Raw genomic sequence first — 5,496 nt, 5'->3', positions numbered from 1 at the left:
TGCTTTCTCACTTGAGGTATTTTCAAAGAGTTTGCATCTCATGGCGGCTGCGTGCGGGAAGTTGGGCAAGGAATGTTATTCCTGTCTACAGAAAAGGGAATTTGGGCTCAGAGGTTCAAAAAATTGCTAATAAATCGATAAGTAAAGCTCAGGTCTTCTAGCTCGGAAGAATACCTGCACCCTCATTTCTTCCCCTCTCTTCTAAACTACACACAGGCGGGCAAAGGAGGAAGCTCTTTTTTTATGGCAGTCCCATCTCTTATTCCTGCATTTCCTTTAAGTCTCTGCTCAAACTTCACATTATCAGAGCCTTCTCTGACGATTTAAATTAGCAATCCTCTCCCCCCACTCCCACCATCTTGCCTACTTTTTCTGTAGGCAAGATGGTGGGAGTGGGGGGGAGGATTGGCACAGTACTTACTGTCACAGTAAGTACTTACCACCTGCCATACTGAAAACTCGTTTTGCTTACTGTCTTTCGGTGGTAGAACGTGAGCCCCAGGAAACAGGGACTTTGTTTTTTCTCTTCTACATTACTAGCACCCAGAACGATATCTGGAACAAAAAGAGCTACTCAATAAATATTTGTTCGGTAGAAGGATTACTCCCACCTTATTATCGTGGCAAAATGAATATAAGCTTTGGAGTGCAGCAGACCTGGATTTCAATTTTGACTCTTGCATTTACTGCATGTGTGACCTTGGACAAACTCCCTTCCCTTTCTCATTGTTAATTTTCTCATTATCAACGGTCGTATTCTACCTACCTTCAAGAGGATTGCTTGTATTGGGGCACCTGGGTGGCTCAGTCAGTTGAGCATACATCAGCTCAGCCATGATCTCACGGTTTGTGAGTTTTAGCCCCTGCACCCCGCGTTGGGCTCTCTGCTGTCAGTGCGGAGCCCACTTCAGAGCCCCCTTCAGATCCTCTGTCCCCTCCCTGTCTGCACCTCTCCCACTCGCTCTCAAAAAATAAAAACAAAAGACATTAAAAAGGAGATTCCTTGTATTAAATGAGATCACCACTGTCCCTGGCTCACTTTAGGTCTTGAAGAAACGGCAGCTGGCATTGTTTTCCCCGCTCTCGGGGTGCATTGGATTCCCTACTCTAAACTTATTTCTTTTTGAAGTTTTTAATTTAAATTCCAGTTAGTCAACATAGTAATACAACACTTCTGTACAACACCTGGTGCTCATCTCAGCAAGTGCCCCCCTGAATCCCCATCACCTATTTTACCCATTCCCCCGCCCACCTCCCCTCTGGGAACCATCAGTCTGTTTTCTATAGTTAAGACTCTGTTTCTTGATTTGCCTCCCTCTCTTCCTCCTCCTCCCTTTGTCTGGTTTCTTGCATTCTTCATATGGTATACTTATGTGTGGTATTTGTCTTTCTCTGACTTATTTCACTTAGCATAACACTCTCTAGTTCCATCCATGTCATTGAAAATGGAAAAATTTCATTCTTAAAAATATGGAACGCTCATAAATCTGCATGTCACCCTTGCACAGAGGCCATGCTAATCCTCTCTGTATCGTTCCAGTTTTAGTATAAGTTCTGCCAAAGCAAGCATTTTACTCAAAACTTCTTGGGAGCAGAGATGGAATTTCTCATTTCTTCATCCTTTAGTAAGGCACTCAGCAAATAGCTGTTAAACAAAGGAGCCTGCTTGGGATTCTGTCTCCCTCTCTGTCCCTCCCCCACTTGCTCTCTCCCTCTCTCTCAAAACAAATTAAACTTAAAAAAAAGAAAAGCATTTTGACCTTCCTATTTTAAGAGATTCCCAGGGCATCTTGTCTTATTAGCCACTCTACTCACTAGAACAGCTTCACCCTCCCTGTATTCTTTTTTTTTTTTTAATGTTTATTTATTTCCGAAGGAGAGAGGGACAGAGCATGAGTGGAGGAGGGGCAGACACACACACACACACACACACACACACACACACACACAGAAGTCAAAGCAGGCTCCAGGCTCTGAGCTGTCAGCACAGAGCCCGACCCAGGGCTCAAATCCACAAACCTCAAGATCATGACCTGAGCCGGAGTCGGACACTCAACCGACTGAACCACCCAGGCGCCCCTCCCTCTCTCCCTGTATTCTTAGAATGCTTGCACTTCCCAATTTAGGCTTGGTCTCAGCCAGAGGAGCAATCTCTGAGCTCCCATTACCAGGTGGGTCACAGGATGGTGTGAGTATGCAGAGCTCAGCCCCTCCTTACAACAGGCGCTTTCCAGAGCACTTCAGCTTACTGCGCAACTTACAATCACTGGGTAATTCTCAAGGCATTTCCCCATTGATTCCCTCATTTGATTTTCACAAAAAACATCCGTGAGGGGAGCAAGGCAAGCTTGAAGAAGACCTAAAGTAATTTAAAAAATTAGAGTAGGAAAGCTTTCTGGGTGTGACACAAAACTCAAAACCCACAATAGAAAGTTTAGATATATTTGACTCTACAAAAAAGTAATTCTGATGAAAAAATAGCAAAAACACTGAAAAATAAATGACAATATGGGGGAAAAAACCACATTTGCACCACAGTGATGAAGAGCTAACTTATACGGAAAACTCCTATAAAATATACAAAAGACCTACCATACAAGACAGAAATGGACAAAGGCAATGCCTATGCTAGCTTATACCATGGCTTTATGCAAAGTAAAGAACAAGTCTCCCTGAGGATGAATTAGAAAAAGGGGCCCCCATGGGGTCCTTGGGTGGCTAGGTTGGTTAAGCATCCGACTCTTGATTTTGGCTCAGATCATGATATCAGGAAATTGGGCTCCGTGCTGGATGTGGAGCCTGCTTAAGATTCTGTCTCCCTCTTCCTCTGCCCCTCCCATGCTTGTGCTCTGTGCGTGCACGTGCGCTCTTAGGAAAAAGAAAATAAAAGGGGCCCCCGTAGCACGCACAACTAGGTGAATAGCGCACTGCCAGATTTCAGCTTCCACATCCATGAACTGCATATCCAAACTTAGTAGCCTTGAGCAAAGGAATTAATCGAAGAGCTCACAAGAAAAAAAAAAAATACAAGTTGTATTTAAACATGAAAATATGCTCAACTACACCTGGGATAAGAAATGTACAAATTAAAGCTATATTGATCCATATCTTACACCATAAACAAAAATCATCTCAAAATGGATTACAGACCTAAATGTAAAAACCTAAGCTCTAAAACTTTCAGAAGAGGGGCGCCTGGGTGGCTCAGTTGGTTAAGCGGCCGACTTCGGCTCAGGTCATGATCTCGCGGTCCGTGAGTTCGAGCCCCGCGTTGGGCTCTGTGTTGACAGCTCAGGGCCTGGAGCCTGTTTTGGATTCTGTGTCTCCCTCTCTCTGACCCTCCCCCGTTCATGCTCTGTCTCTCTCTGTCTCAAAAATAAATAAACGTTAAAAAAAAATTAAAAAAAAAAAACTTCCAGAAGAAAACATGAAGAAAATCTAATATTCAGTAAGACAGAGATTTCTTAGATACAATACCGAAAACATGATCCATTTTTAAAAAGATAAAACGTGACTTTGTCAAAATTGGGAACTTTCGCTCCTCAAAAGCCGCGGTTAAGAGAATGAACAGAGAGGCCATGAAGGGGAGAAAATATTTGTAAATCATATATCCAATGAAAGACTTGTACCAGAATATAAAAAAGATTTTCAAAACTCAATACAGTAATAAGAAAATGACCCAATTTTTAAAATGGGGAAAATATTTGAACAGATACTTCGCCAAAGTGAAACAAGCACATGAAAAGACCCTTAATACCATTACTCATTAGGAAAATGAAAATTAAAACCACAGTAAGTTACCATTACATTATCTATTAGAATGCCTAAAATTAAAAAGACTGACTATACCAAATATTGGTGAGGATATGGAGCAACTGGAATGCTCATATACTGCTAACAGGAATGTAAAATGATAGAATCGCTATGGAAAACAGTTAGGCAGTATCCTTAAAAGTTAAGCACACATTTACCATGTGATCCAGCCATTCTACTTCTAGGAATTTACCCAAGAGAAATAGAAACCCATGTCCATATGAAGACTTGGTCATGAATATTTTATTTGTGGTAGTTAAAAACTGGAAACAACCAGGGCGCCTGACTGGCTCAGTTGGTAGAGCATGCAACTCTTGTTCTTGGGGTTGTAAGTTCAAACCCCTCATTGGATGTAGAGATTACTTAAAGATAAAATCTTTAAAACAACAACAAAAACTAACAGGTGATTACTTTTTAGAAATCTGCTGTAAGTAAAAAGAAACAAAAAATGCTTATTGAAACAAGAATGAATAAAGAAATTGTAGGGGCACCTGGGTGGCTCAGTCAGTTGAACGTCCAACTCTTGATTTCGTCTCAGGTCATGATCCCAGGGTCATGAGATCGAGCCCTGAGTTGGGCTCTGTGCTGAGCCTGGAGCCTGCTTAAGATTCTCTCTCTCTGTCTCTCTCCGTCTCTCTCTGTCTCTCTCTCCTTCTGTCCCTCTCCCCTATTCATGTGCTTTCTTTCTCTCTAAAATAAATTTCTAAAAAGCTATAAAATAAGGGGTGCTGGCTGGCTTACTTGGTGGAGTGTGCAACTCTTGATCTGACGATTGTGAGTTCAAGCCCCATACCAGCTGCAGAGATTGCTTAAAAATAAAATTTAAAAAAAAAAACTAGAAAAACCACAAAACTATAAGATATGATTCACCTATCAGATTGGCAAATATATATTTTAATATGTTTTTTTGTTTTAAAATATATTCTAAGCATAAATATTACTTAAGTGTGTGTGTGTCTGTACATATACATATATATAGTATATATGTATACTTAAGTATATAACATCTGTTGCAAGTTTGTGAAGTAAATGACACTCATATTGTTGACAGGAATGTAAATGGGTACAACCTCAACAAAGGGCTAGTTGACCAACAATATCAAACATTGGAATTTAAAATATAGATATACTTGCACATGTGTAAGATGAGGAATATTTTGAGATACTTGTAATAGCAAGAGGCAAGAGAAATATCTCAAACATTCCTCATTGGAAACAAGCTGAATATCCATCAATAGGAGTTTGATTAAATACATTAAGGTACAGCTAAAGTATGGAATATATTTTTTTAATGGAGTAAGCCTATCTCTTAATATGGAACACGCTGAAGTATTTTAAGTAGGAAAAAAAAGGCACTGAACAGTCGTATACAACCATTGGTGTTATTTGAAAACTAGATATAGGGGCACCTGAGTAGCTCAGTCAGTTAAATATCTGACTCTTGATCTCAGCTCAGGTCTTGATCTCAGGGTCATGCACATTGGGCTCCATGCTGGGGATGAAGCCTACTTGGAAAAGAAAAGAAAAGAAAAGAAAAGAAAAGAAAAGAAAAGAAAAGAAAAGAAAAGAAAAGAAAAGAAAAGAAAAGAAAAGAAAAGGAAAGGAAAGGAAGGGAAAGATAAAGAAAAGAAAAGAAAAGAAAAGAAAAGAGAAAAAAGAAAAGAAGGAAGGAAGGAAGGAAAG

General features: G+C 40.3%; 1 non-coding gene across 1 annotated transcript; it reads right to left on the bottom strand.

Moving 5' to 3' along the window:
• Positions 1–1,464: 1,464 nt before the first annotated feature.
• LOC122231550 lies at positions 1,465–1,568 on the bottom strand. The gene has a single exon (XR_006208820.1). It is a non-coding gene; the product is annotated as a U6 spliceosomal RNA (small nuclear RNA).
• Between the last annotated feature and the right edge of the window lie 3,928 nt (positions 1,569–5,496).

Source organism: Panthera tigris, chromosome D1, assembly GCF_018350195.1.
Source record: "Panthera tigris isolate Pti1 chromosome D1, P.tigris_Pti1_mat1.1, whole genome shotgun sequence".
Classification (NCBI taxonomy): domain Eukaryota; kingdom Metazoa; phylum Chordata; class Mammalia; order Carnivora; family Felidae; genus Panthera; species Panthera tigris.
Note: the sequence above shows the minus strand (reverse complement) of the source record. Positions and strands in the feature narration are given on the sequence as shown.